We start from the raw sequence: 15,008 nt of genomic DNA on the forward strand, positions 1-15,008 counted from the left end.
ATGCCTATGCCGCGCCATGCAGGGTGGCGCGGCGGTGGGCTGACGTGGCGACGATCGGAATCGCGACCGGTGACGGAGCATTGCTCTGCCGCGTCACCGATCTTGGCGCGGCACTGCTACGCCCTGATCCGTAGCGCGGCAGAGCCGAATAAAAACCTCACCGCAGCCCGCGTTCGCCAGTGCCCGAGCAGCCGCCGTTGCCCGAGCAGCGCAGCAAGGCCGCCTGGCCACCGCGCCCTCGTCCGCTCGCGCCAGCCTGCCGCCGCGGCCACGTCCGCCCGCGCCAGCCAGTCAGCCAGTCAGCCGCGTCCGCCCGCCCGCGCTAGCCAGCCAGCCACGTTTGCCCGCTCCAGCCCGCCCACCGCCGAGCACGGCGGCTGCCCGCCGAGGCCTGCACCCGTGCCTCCCGGCCCGGTCTACCGCGCTGCAACGAGGTACTCCCCTAATGTAGTTAGTATAGTTAATAAAGTTAGTAAAATTATTAAAGTATAGTTAGTATGGTTAGTAAAGTTAGTTAGTTTAGTTAGTATAGGTAATATAGTAAGTTAGTATAGGTAGTAAAGTTAGGTAATTTAGTTAGTACAGTTATTGAGTCTAGTTATACATTGGATTTAGTCTATTTAGTTGTTGTAGTTAGCCTTGTATAGATGTTAATATTAGATTAGTTAGTATAGTTATAGTTAGAATAGGTATTAATATTACTACCTATAGTTATAGTTAGACGGGTTCGACGACTTGATGAAGTTTGTTGAAATGCTTTTGCAGATAGATTGTTGTGTTAGAGTTTTGTACGGAGGAAGTGTTATGAGAGAAGATGGTATGTTTGAGGATATAGAAGAAGAATTAGAATAGTTTGATGAACCTCCTAGCTTCAACGACCTCTATGTCCGTTTGAATGCAAAGTTTAGCGGTAATTTCACATTGAAGGGGAGGTTTGATACTGGGAAGACTAGGGCACACTATGTCTTCATGCCCTTATGTGACCCTGCTCACTGGTCCCGCTACACTAGGGTTCTCCAAGGTTTCAATGTGCCCATGGCTGAGGTGGTGGTGGAGAATGAGTACAGGATGCATGGTGTTCAGGACGGCCCGTCCATTGATAGTTTTGGAGGCAATGAACAAGAATTAGGGGTCGAAGGGGAAGCAACTCAGGATAACATGGATTTGGATGGTCAGTTGACGTAGGAGTAGTTTCATTCAACTGCAGTAGGCTGTATAAGCAATGACTTTGATGTGAATGAGTTCGAACAGGAAGAGGAGGAGCTGGAGGAGGAGGAGGACAGGATCGGTGATGTAGTTAGCAGTGATTCAGACGATTCTGATGATGACCAAGGAGGTATAGATTCTATGCCAACACTGGCTGATGCCATGCCAGTACCAGTTCATACTATGCCATTACCAGTACCAACTGAGGTTTTACATGGTGTCCAGGTTTAGGGTAGACTAGTCATAGATTTGGCTACAGATGATACCCCCTATGATTCATGGGCAAGAATTAGCGAAGCGCAGTAGTATATTCCACCACCACCTTACACAGCGACTGAGCTTGAGCAACTAAGGTCCAAGAACGTATCTTTCAGGGGCGTTCTGAACTATATGGATGTCAGCATGATGAATATGGCAGTTTGTGACACCGGTCTCTAGATGTGTAGGAATTCATTGTATGACCATGAGAAAGAAACCCTTAGGAAGGGGATGATATTCAACACAATGTCAGAGATGAAACTCTTCCTTCAGGACTATGTTGCGTACCACCATAGGCCGTACACCGTCACTCATTCGGACCAGGAGTTGAGGTACCACGTGATATGCAAAAACGGTTGTATGTGGAGGTTAAATGCACGAAAGAGACAGAGTGATGGCAAGTGGAGGATAACTAAAATTGTCGAACCCCACACTTGCCTAGACAATAGGGGGAAGGAAAATCATCAGCAGCTCACTGTATGTTACCTTGTCCGTCGTATATTGGGGCTCGTTGATGATAATAACGACATCTCAGTGTCTTCTTTACAATAGTCCATATCTGGATTCATTAAGTACGATGTGACATACGAAAAGGCTTGGCGTGCTAAGCAAATTGCTCTGGCGATTCGATGGGGTAGTTGGGATGAAGCGTACAACAGGGTGCCTCGCATCTTATGTGTAATGCATTACTACAACCCTAGCTTGAAATGGTTTGTGGACACTGAAGGGATGTGTTTTTGGGACCCATTGAGGCATGTCCTCTATTGTGTGTTCTGGTCGTTCGTGCAAACGGAACATGCATTCTAGTTTTATCGGCCAGTCGTACTTGTTGATGGCACTTTCCTGATAGGAAAGTACAAGGGCACATTGATGATGGCTGCTGCTATTGATCCTGAGGACCAGATAGTACCCATGGCTTTTGCTTTGGCAGAGGGAGAGAATAATGAATCGTGGTCATGGTTCATGCGGCTTCTACGTGTGCAAGTGCTTGGCCCAACTTGCACTATATGTTTGATCTCGGACCGTCATGCAGGGCTTCTTAATGCTGCAGCTGAGCATATATATGGGTTTCTGTCTCTAGTACATAGATGGTGCATGAGACACTTTGCTGCTAATTTCTAGTGGCGTCAGCGGAAGCAGGAGGTATGTGACAAGGTAAAGGCTCTATGTTGTGTACGTACAGAGCACCAGTTCAAAGAGACAAAGAGAGAACTAGAATGATGGTAAATGCAGCTGGAAAGGCCTGGTTAGAGGCATAGATGGAACAGAAGGCTCAGTGGACATTAGCATATGACGAGGGGGGTTTCAGGTATGGCATCATGACCACTAACTCCTCGGAGTCCTTCAACCGTGTATTCACCAGAGTTCGATCGTTGCCTGTGTCTAAAACTGTTGAGTTCTCCTTTCATAAGTGCAACGAATATTTTGTGAAGAGGTGGGAACTTGCGCAGAGGAATATTGCTGAGTAGGGGCATTTTGGAAAGGCCGGAGCTGAGCATTTGAAGGAGGCCGAGGAATTGGCCAAGCAGCACACCACCGAGCCGTATGGACCCCGCCGCCATGTCTTTAGCGTACAGGGCAAGGGTGGAACAAGCTTGGGCGGCGAATGTCGATGAAATATGGTTGGCAGTCTACCTAGGGGTGTGCCCAAGGTAGTAGATTATCGGCAAACAGATGCGCAAGCTACAAACAAGATGGTGACGCAAGATAGACACGAGGTTTTATCCAGGTTCGGCCACCGTGAAGGCGTAATACCTACGTCCTACGTCTGATTGTATTGCTATATGTCAATGAGAGATGTTTTGAGAGGGGTCCCCTGCCTGCCTTATATAGTCTGGGGAGCAGGGTTACAGATCTGGAAACTAATCCTAACCAGTTATAATTGCCATAGGTGGCCGGATAAGGATTCCTATTCTAACCGACCAGGATCTTGCTTGATCTCCAAGTCTGCCTTGATTCCTTGCGCGGGACTCTGAGCAGATTGGCCGGGCTACGCATCGTCTTCTATTAGGCTAGACCCCCTGGTCCAGGCCGACCCAATCCTAGCCATAAGGGTATAGGGGTTAATACCCCCACAGCTAGTCCCCGAGGACCATGTATTATGCTGCGACACGTCGTTCGATCTCCTTCGGCTAATGCGATCCGTCTTCATGTCATCTCCAACTGGTTGAAACATTGACCAAGCGAATGTGCTAGTATTCTGGTCAGAACAGAGAGCAGTAGACCACGATTATAGCCGAAGATTCCGGTTGTCCGAAGAATGCATGGTGCTCTAAAGAAAAAAGAAAAAGATTTCTTTCCTGATCAAGTGTGCCCACTTGTATTTCTGAAAAGAAATGTAAGTAACCCTTGCACAGAAGTAGTTATGGCCAATAGTCAGAGCATAGGGGTCGATAAAATAAGCACATTCACCACAAGGTGAAGTGTGCCCACTTAGTCCCTGAGTCTGGTAGTAGGTGACGCAGGCACGTGGTGCCAGGGTCTAAAAAGAATTCCCAATTAAGTTGAGAATCCAATCGTCGTACAAGCGATACAAGATGCACCGGCAGGTGCATCGTACTGATGTAGTCCCCGAGCTTGCTGGAAGGTGAGGTACCAGCCTTGTAGCAAGGTCTAAGTGAGAAAAAAATGCCTCTCAACTGTATGCGAGTACTAATCACATGTAGCCGAGGAGAGCGGTCTCTGAATAATGGTTGGAGAGTGGTCGGGGCAGTCCCCGAGCGAAGCATGGGTAAACGACAAATCCCCGAGAATAACCGTAGTCAGTTTAGTCCCCGAGCACGAGGGCGATCGAGATAGTCCCGAGCACGAGAGTGGTCTGAACAATCCCCGAGCACGATGGTGGTCTGGACAGTCCCCGAGAACGATGGTGGTCTAGACAGTCCCCGAGCACAAGGATAGTTGCGACAGTCCCCAAGCACGAAAAGTGTGGCAAAAAACCATATGCCACTTGTACTATTATTTCATGTATTTATTTATTTATTTGCTCTGACAAGTCCGATCTGACACATCTGGTCAAAGAAGTAGACGGGTATAGCATGTCATGCTGCCTTTTTGTCTTGTCAAGCAAACAGTTGTGTGGCACCTGTCAGTAGGTGCGTCAGAGTGGGCCCTCCCACACTGGCAATGAAGAGGCGCATATATAGGCATAGATCTCGAGGCTATGAAAACAACCGTCTATGGTGCGTGCGCACGTCTCCCAAGAATCCCGGGCAGATGAAATGACATAACTCTTGGGTTAAATACAATATAGGATAGGTAAGTTACTATTTACTGAACCCCATTGCCATTCACAACTACAGCTTTCTTCTTCCTCTCGCCAACCCTAATACATCCGAAATCACCACCAATCAATCCGCCGCCATTTCCCCGTTCACCAACAAGGCCAGAGTCATGGCGAAAAGTGATGCGCAGAAGAAAGCAGGGGTCATGGCGAAGGAATGGTGGAAATCGAAAAGCAACGAGTAGACCATTGAAGACCTCATCACCATGGGGGTACTCCACAACAAGGAGCTCGCAGGATGGCATGCGTCGGAGGGTGAGGGGTACCCCGATCCACAACCAGGTGAGATCATGGTGTTCGAGGATTTCTTTAAACAGGGATTTGGGGTTCCGGTACATCCGTTTCTTCAGGGGCTCTGTCTTTACTACGAGATTGGGATTTGCAATCTGCATCCCAACTCAATCCTCCTTGTCACCACTTTTATACATCTCTGCGAAGCATATGGCGGCTTCTAGCCCCATTTTGATTTTTTCCGCCATCTTTTCTGTCTACAGAAGAAAGGAAGCGGTGGTTTGAAGATAGCCGGGGGTGTGTACCTCAACCTCTGTGACGGCATGAAAGCCCAATACCTGCACTGCCCATGGAACACGTCGCTCGACGACTGGTACAAGAAATGGTTCTACATCCGCGAAGAGCCGAACACAATCACGCTGTGCGACGTGGGCTACATTCTGGAGAAGAGGACAAGCTGGTCAGAGAAGCCCGAGCACCTGGAACAGATTCCAGAAATATTTGGAATGATCCCGTGGAAAAAACTGGATTATCCGAGAATGGTCGGGAGCTTCATCAGCCGACGGATCTAGCCCTGCCAGAGGAGGGTACATCCTGGCTATGAGTATCAAGGGAGCATGGACCCGACGACGACGAGGCAGGGGGCGCTTGACAAAATCAAAGTCAAAGCTAGAATTGGCGAGCTATTTAACTTAGCTGATCCAAATTATGCCAGATTGAGCGACATCGAGCACGCTTTCAAGCTTGCCTGACCTCCCCCAAAGGTAACTCGTCTTGCTTTGTACCTGTAGTCTTATATTGTGGTAGGATAAGTGGAAACTTACTGTGTTCACTCCCTTTTGTTACTCAGGTTAATGGTCGGGACAGAGCGACAGTGTTTATGTCGCCACCCCCTGGAGTAGAGTGGCCACAAGGAGCTGATCCCACCACACAGACCAGCGTCGAGATCGAGGACGAGGACGTCGACTGGGCGGTGCTCAGAGCGGGAGAGGAGGCAGCGGCCAAAATCGCTGGTAAACGGCCGGCTACCCCCAAACAGTCAAAGAAGAGATCAGTAACCACCCTACTCACCGGGGGGCGCTAAATATCAATGAGCCCGAGGGGGACCCGAATGGCAAGCATCAGCAGACGATTTTTGCCTGGCCGGACGATGGCGTAGAGGAGGGAGAAGATGCAGATGCCTTTCAACTTGTCCCTCAAAAAAGGAGGAAGCAACTAGAGTCGATGGAGCAAGGAACGCAACCAGCGATGGGAGCGACAACTCAACCGAGCACACCACCGACCACTACAGCGCGAAGGACAAGCGGCGGAGGAGTCAAGGACCAAGGCCCAGCGATAGTGCTGGATGTAGAGGGAGACCAGGAGTCATCCGCATAGCACATGGAGCAAGTACGGCCGAAGAGACGCTCCTTCTCCACATCATTCCGCGCTTCCAACATGTAAGTATTTGTAATCTTAATATAAATTAGCAATTTGCATTTAATATGATTGCCTTCTGAACTTATCTCGGATGTACTAGCTCGGCGTCCACCGAAAGTCCAGACCAGCTAGTTGGAAGTGGCGTGACGCCGCCAATAAGTGTAGAGCAGACTACCCAGCAGCCGACCACCGAGGAACCCATAGTAGAAGATCTGTCGGGGCCTCAGCAAGAAAGCAGTCAGACAATAGTCCCCAAGCAGGTGGTCGAGGGACCAGCCGAACCGGGCAAGAGTGCTCCGAGCGCTAAACCTGCCGAGGGCAACACCTCAGCGTCTAGGATAATAGAGCAGACCAAGGTGCAGCGGCTGGAGGTGAGAGCACAGACCACATCTACCGACGCTGCAGCTCATGGGAAGGCTGTGGTGATCACAGATGCTGCTGACGCCAGGCCAGCACCAGAACCCGAAGAAGAGCCCGAAGAGGATGAAGTGGAGGAGGTCCTGGGCCATCCACAAGACAAGCGACAACATGTGTATGTGTCGCATTAGCGGAACAACCAATGGGTTGTCCATGAGGAAATCCTGGAGGTCGAAGAAACCAAAAAAAGTTGAACGGGCGGCGAAATGGCTTATGACGGAGGTGCAGGTAAGCTTTGCTTCACCCCCTGATCTTGCTATCTAGTCGTAGCTATCTTACTTAGCTATCTACACATAGGACTTAATGAAGACCGCAAGGTACCGCAAGAAATGCTTCGACCAGATCGAGGGGATCGCTGCAAGCAACAAGGAGCTGACAACGAAGGTGGAACGCTTGCGCCAGTGACTTGAAGCCGCCAATCATGAAAAGATAGTGCAAGAGTCCCAGAACCAGAACCTGGTCATCCAGCTCAGTAATAAAAGTGGGAAAGAACAAGTAAGTAGCCATTTTATCATACCGACTACTGACAAGTGCTGCTGCGTTGTTGATAGTAACAGCTGTAGTGCAGGCTTAGAAGCTGAAGTGATCCATCTCCAAGAGGAGAACAGTCGTGTGGTCAGGGAGTGTGATCGCCTAAACGAGGACAACAGAAAACTAGCGCAAGACCAGTCACAGCTTCGGGACCACACGACCAAGATGACAGAGGAGCTGAAAGGTAAGTTGTCCAACCACCTTTGCTCATTTTTGTTGCCTACCATAGTTTGGCGTAGTATAGCGTCTGAACAGCATGTGCGATTTGCAGTTATAAAAATCAATGCAAAGAAGCATCTAGAGGCCATGATGAAAGACCGTGACGGCTGGAAGGCGCAATGCCAAGAGATCACCAAGGACCGTGACACCTGGAGAAGCCGGTGCCAGGAGGTGGCAAAGGGCATTTTGCTGATCCTTAACCTCATCGATCCGGCGCTAGCAGAAGATGTGCCAAGGACGCCGCAGCTGGGATTGATCGAGAGATGCCAAAGGGCATGGGGATGGTTCCAGGAGTTCGTGAAGGAGGCGAGAGAGTACGCGGCGCACATGTGCTAAGCATGGTACATGCTCACTACCCCTTGATCGATCTCAAGTGCCTAGAGGCTGGATACCCGAAGGAGGTAGATCCAAACAAGGCTGAGGAACTACGGATGACCCAGCTAGACTTGTCGGTGAAACTAATTGGCGATATTAACCTGTGTGGAGGTGCGACACCACCCATACAAGGAACGTCGTCAACAAGTCAGCTGGGAGCGCTGTCATTTTCAAGCCAACCGGCGAAGCCTGTGGTCTCGACTAGCCAGGCATCGGTGGGGCCATCTTCTTCAGCTCGATCAATGCCAGAGTCCCTGAGACCCTTGCACGATGTTAGGCCCAGCGAGCAGCAGGTGCCGCGTGCCCTGACCAGCCAATAGTATAGGCTATAGCTGTAGAAGATGTAGTTGTGTTATTGTAAACTTGGACCTTTTCAGGCAAGCTTGTAATAACGTAACTGTATATCAACATAAGCTTGTTTGTTTTGTAGAAAACGTGTTTAAGCTCGGGTATCGTGTTGATGTAACTAAGTTAGAACGTGTTGGCGTTCTATTTAGTTGTACTAGTTTAGTCGACACATCATCCTGAAAGGTTTGTATGGCCCTAGTTTGTCATGTGGTCGGAGTGTAAGGTGCGTAGCTTATGCACACGTAGAAACACACAAGTCAAACCAGAGAGGACCTGCCGATCACCCGTAGTGTAGAGAGCAGATCCCATGCATGCGTTGGGAGGAACCGGAGACAGGGCCTGCTCCGAGAACCCAAGAAGGAATGGTGGTCGGTTTTAACTGGTAGAGTTAGAATAACAATAGACTTCGAAGTGACACATTAGAGTGGTCGGAGAAATCATAATAGCTTTATTGAAATAAATCGAAAGTACAAGAGGGGTACATATCTTAGTAGTTAAGCATAGAAACGCCTAAGCTTGTCGATGTGCTAGGAATTGGGTATGTCTGTTCCATCTAGGCGAGCTAACCTATAAGATGTAGGGCGTGTAACCTCCTTGATCATGAAGGGCCCTTCCCATGGGGTTGCGAGTTTGTGGACACCAGCCTAATTCGTCTTCCACTTCAGGACCAGGTCCCCAACCATGAAGAACCGCTCCTTGACGTTCTTGTTGTAGTACCTGCGCAACACAGCAAGGTATTTGGCTGTACGTATGCAAGAATCGAGCCGCTTCTCTTCTGCACTATTCACTTCTAGCTCCCGTACTTCATTGGCCTTGTCTTCGTCGAAGTTCTCTACCCGTGCTAATCTGAAGGCTATATCTGCTGGGAGCACTGCCTCAGCGCCATAAACCATAAAGTATGGCGATACGCCTGTATTGTGACTGGGCAGGGTTCTGAGACCCCAGACCATGGCTGGTAACTCTTTGAGCCATCTTCCAGGAGCTTTGTCATTCTCTCTGTACATCCTCTTCTTAAGTGCATCCAAAATCATACCATTTGCCCGCTTGACCTGTCCATTAGCTCTAGGGTGTGCCACCGAGACGTATTTTACTACTATGCTCCTTTCATCGCAGAAGTCCCAAAAAACATTCTCGGTGAACCGAGTACCCAGATCAGTGATGATGCTGTTGGTTATGCTGAAACGGTGGATGACCTGGTCGAGGAACGCGATAGCCTTTTCTGAAGATGCCTTGACCAGGGGCATGTACTCTATCCACTTGGACAATTTGTCGATCAGCACAAAGACGCATGTAAATTTTCTAGGAGCTGGTTTGAAAGGCCTGATCATATCCAGTCCCTAGCACGTGAAGGGCCAAGAGGCTGGTATAGTCTGAATCTCGTGTGCTGGTACGTGGATTCTCTTGGCGAAAAACTGACAACCTTCACAATGGTGGACTAGCTTCTCTGCATCGGTTACGGTTGACGGCCAATAGAACCCAACTCGGAAAGCCTTGCCAACCAGCGTTCTTGAGGCCGCATGGTTGCCACAGGAGCCAGAGTGGATTTTGTCTAGGAGATGTTCACCATCCTCCTAGGTTATACACTTCATCAAGATTTCCTCCTTCACGTTCTTGCACCATAATTTGCCATCGACGAGCAGATACCGCTGCCATCTGTTAGGTATTTGATGAAAGGTACTCTCCTGTCGGGCTCCTTAGTGGTCGTAGGTGGTTTGGTGGTGTTTGACGCCGGAACCGTAGCCACCAATAGCTGGTCTAGAGGCTTGTCGACCGTGGGATCCTCTTCTTTGATGGAGGGCGTGAGCAGGTCTTGAACAAATACACCATGTGGTACTTTGGCTTGGGATGATCCTAACTTTGACAGCGCATCTGCTGCTTGGTTTTTGTCCCGGACCACATGTGTGTACTCGATGCCATAGAACTTGCCTTCCAGCTTTTTGATCACTTTACAGTATGCGTCCATCTTTTTGCTGGTCGTATCCTAGTCCTTGTTGAGTTGGTTGATGACTAGAGCCGAGTCTCCGTAAACATAGAGACGTTTGACACCGAGCTCGACCGCAATGCGCAGACCGTGTAGGCATGCTTTGTACTCGGCGGCGTTATTAGACGCCGAGAAATAAATCCTGGGGACATATCGAAGCTGCTCCTTGGATGGTGATACGAAAAGGACTCCTGCTCCTGCGCCGTTGATGTTGAGAGAGCCGTCGAAGTACATCTTCCAATACTCGGCAGGCCCCTGAGAGGCAAGTGTGCTTAATTCTGTCCACTCGACGATGAAATCGACAAGTGCGTGAGACTTGATTGTAGTACGGCTTGCAAATTCCAAGGAGAAAGGGCATAGCTCCATTGCCCATTTGACGATGCACCCGTTTGCATCCTTGTTGCGAATGATGTCTCCCAGAGGGTACTCAGTCATGACCACAACCACATGATATCCATCGAAGTAGTGTTTGAACTTTCGAGATGTGATTAGTATGGCGTAGATCAGTTTCTGAATCTGTGGGTACCTGGTCTTGGATTCATTGAGCACCTCACTGACGAAATAAATTGGTCGCTGTACCTTGTAGACGTGGTCGGGCTCATCGCGCTCGACCACCATGCAGTGGAGACCACTCGATTAGTTGCCGCAATGTAAAGCAGGAGGGTTTCATCTTCTCTGGGAGCAGTGAGGATCGGAGGTGATATAAGGAATTGTTTCAGCTGTGTAAAGGCAGCGTCTGCTTCCTCCAACCACTCAAACTTCTCGGATGCTTTGAGTAGCTTGAAAAATGGTAGTCCTTTTTCGCCTAATCTTGATATGAAACGACTGAGGGCAGCCATGCATCCGGTAAGCTTCTGAACATCCTTCACCTTTTTGGGCGGCTTCATGTCCAAGACAGCTTTTACCTTCTCTGGGTTAGGGCGTATGCCGTCGTGACTGATGATGTTGCCGAGCAATATACCAGATGGAACACCAAAGATGCACTTCTTTGGGTTTAATTTCCATTGGAATGTGTTAAGAGCTGCAAAGGTACGTTCTAGGTTGTCAACAAGGGTGTATGCTTCCTTGGTTTTAACAACTACATCATCAACATAAGCCTCGACGAGGTCGTCTTTTATCTCGTCTTTGAGGCAGGCCTGCATAGCATGTTGGTAGGTAGCCCCGGCGTTCTTGAGCCTGAACAACATGGTCATGTAGCAGTAGGCGCCAAAGGGTGTGATGAAGGATGTCTTGATCTAGTCGTCCTTTTTGAGAGCGATCTGGTGATAACTAGAGTAGCAATCAAGAAAGGAAAGCAACTCGCAACCGGCAGTTGAATCTACGACCTCGTATATGCGAGGTAAGCCGAAGGGGTCTTTAGGGCAGTGTTTGTTAAGATCAGTGTAGTCAACGCACATTCTCCATTCATTATTCTTTTTGCGTACAAGAACCGGGTTGGCTAACCACTCCGGATGATATACTTCTTTGATAAATCCGACTGCTAAAAGCTGTGTAACTTCTACCCTAATAGCCTCCTTTTTGTCGTGAGCGAACCGTCGTAGCTTCTGCTTGATGGGTTTGGCCTTGCCATCGACATTTAAGGAGTGCTCGATCAAGTTCCGAGGTACACCGGGCATGTCAGCGGGTTTCCATGCGAACACACTCACATTGCTTCTCAAGAACCTAACGAGCACGTCTTCTTATTTAGGATCTAGGTTGGCCCCGATAAGGGCCGTTTTGCTAGGATCGCCATCGACCAGCTAGATCGCTTTGTGCTCTTTGGACTTGATGTTCTTGCATGGGGCCTCGAGCTCTAGGATCTCTAGGTGATCGGCTGGGGTCTTCTTGGCGTCGAGCGTGGTCTCAGCCATACGAATAGAGAGGTTGTAAGCCTCTGCTATTTTGAAGCTGTCATCCTCGCAGGTGTAAGCTGCGTATACGTTGCCCCTGAGAGTTAGAACCCCCTTCTCGGTAGGCATCTTGAGCACTAGATACCTGTAGTGAGGTATGGCCATGAACTTGGTGAGCGCTGGTAGGCCAAGGATAGCATGGTAGGTGCCTTTGAAGTCGGCAACCATGAAGTTGACGTAGTCGGTGCGGAAGTGGTCTGGGGTACCAAATTGCATAGGTAGCGTGATCTGCCCGAGAGGTGTGGAGCTCTGTCCGGGGAGAACGCCCCAGAACTATGCCTCGTATGGCTTGAGATCAGCCTGGGTTATCTTCAGGGCTGGCAAACTGTTCTTGAACAGTATATCGATGGAACTGCCGCCGTCAATCAGCACTCTATCGAACTGAACCTTGTTGATACAAGGATCGAGAACCAGAGGAAAATGCCCTAGCTCAGGTATTGCAGCCCATTGGTCCTTTCTGCTGAAGAAGATCTCGCGGTGAGACCAAGGAGGGAGCCGCGGGTCGGCGATGAGGTTGTCGGTATTGGCCACGTTCAAGCAAGCTTGGGCGAGCAGCTTGCGTTCTCATTTGGTCTCGATGGACACTCTGCCCCCAATGATGGTGTGGATGCGGTCGGTTGGCTTAACGTACTTGTGACGGGGATCTGCGTCTTCATCATCGTTGTCCTCGTTACGCTGCTCCCCTGTGTCGTTAGGCTTGTCGAATGTATCTGGAGCCTGTTGGCGCGTGTAGATAGATTTGAGAACACGGCAATTCTCCATGGTATGGTTTGACTTGGGATGGAGCTGGCAGGGTCCTTTCGATGCTTTGGCATAGTCTTCATCGTAGTTGCGATGTCCACCACCTTTTTTAACGGCGTTGAATTCACCGTCATCTTCCCAACAACGCTTGCCCCTGTAATCGTCACGGCGATTACGCCGCTGATTATGCTGGTCGCGGTGGTCGCGGGAATCGTTGAGCTGGTTGCGGCGATCAAAATTGTCGTTCCGACCATGGTTGCTGTGGTAGTCGTCGTGGTGTGGGGGGTGGTCGGAGCGTGGAACCCTTGCTGCTTCTTCGATGATTATCTTTTTAGCATCATCGGCATCCGCATATTTTTTAGCAGTGGCTAGGAGCGCTATGACCGATTCAGGTCTTTTGCGAAGGAGCTTGTCCCTTAGGGCATCGTGGAAGCGGAGACTAGTGATGAAAGCTTCGATTGCCTCGTTGTCGGAGATTGACGAGACCTTGATGCGCATCTCCGTGAAGCGTCGGACGTACTCGCACAGTGGCTCATCTTTGGGATCTTGAATCCGCTGCAGATCATATTTGTTGCTGGGTTGTTCGCAAGTAGCAATGAAGTTGTCGATGAATGCTTGCTTGACCTCTTGCCAAGAATCAAAGTAGTTCGTCGGCAAGCTGACCAGCCATTGGTGGCCTGCAAGGTTGACGGCGACTGGGAAGTAGTTAGACATGACGTGCTCATCAACCATGGCTGATCTGCACGCAGTTTCATAGAGCATGACCCATAACTCGGGGTTTTCCTTGCCGAGCTTGAAGTTTTTGGGCCATATGACTTGGCGAAGATGAGGGGTAAACTGCTTCAAACCCGGAGGGCCGTGGGTGGTATCATATTCCATATGACGATAGCTTTCATGGGATGCACGATCGTTGGCTCTTTGGTTAATGCGATCACGCAGATCGCGTTCTCTGAGGTAATGGCGAAGATCATTATTGCCATCACGGCGATCCTGATTGCCCCCATGGTTGACCCCGTGACCGCGGTTATCACAATGATTGTCACGGTTGTCTCGGCGGTTGTTGTCCCGGTAGTCGCGGCGGTTGTCATCCCGGTAGTCGTGGCGGTTGTCGTCCCGACCACCATCAGGACCACTGTTTTTGCCTTAACGGTTGTCTGATGGGTTGTTGTTGTGCGAGCCACGTTGGTTGGGTGGCTATGAGCGACTTGAGCACAGGCGGCTGCGGCTTGATTCGACTGAGACGGACGGAGCCCGGACTTGGTTTGCAATCTCTGCGGTCTGGGCCATAGCAGCCGTCAAGTAAGCTTGTACATCATCACGAACTGCCTAGATTTCTGAGGTATTGGGTAGTCGTTGCATTGTTGCCATAGCAACAGCTACGTTGGCGCTTGGAGTCCTGAAGACCTGCTTGTCCCCTACCCTATCAAAGGCATTGTTAAGATCACATGGCTGGACCCTTATGCATCGTGCCTCCTCTTCTGCCTCGGCTTCGGCTTGTCAGCGATTAAACCGATCAATATTGCGTGCTTCATGTGCTAGCCTTTCTTGTTCTATTTTGCTAACTGCCGGTGGCTCATCATTACTAACGACATTGATCAAGTCTCCTCGCCTTGATGGGAAAGATGGGAATCGTGGGAAACCCAGGGAGTGGTCTGGGATATCCAGATCGTATTCAACTTCTTCATTGTCATGACACTAGAGCTCAGTGTGGACGGAGCCAATAGATGCGATGCTGGACGGGGAGCTTGAACCGCCCTCTTGAACTATATGGACCGACCCTTCTTGATACTCCTCGATCCGAACCATGTTGACGAAGTTGCGTGGCTTTGGCCGAGGTCGATGTATAGAACACAGATCCGAGCAGCGTTGTATATTGTGCGCGTAGTTGGAAGCAGTGTTTCGCAGGCCGTAGGGCTGAGCCTGGTAGTTCTCCATCGGGGCTTTACACTCGGAGAGTCAGAGACCCATCGCGGGGGCTGGTCGGCGACGAACGGAGCGCCCTTCAGGAGTAGACGTGACTACAAGATCTGTACCGAGTCGTGCAGGACGACTGGCCCAAGCTGGTTGGGTAGATCTGTTGTGGGTAGTGGTTACCTGCTCGGTAGGTTGA

The sequence above is a fragment of the Miscanthus floridulus genome, chromosome 5, assembly GCF_019320115.1.
Source record: "Miscanthus floridulus cultivar M001 chromosome 5, ASM1932011v1, whole genome shotgun sequence".
Lineage (NCBI taxonomy): Eukaryota > Viridiplantae > Streptophyta > Magnoliopsida > Poales > Poaceae > Miscanthus > Miscanthus floridulus.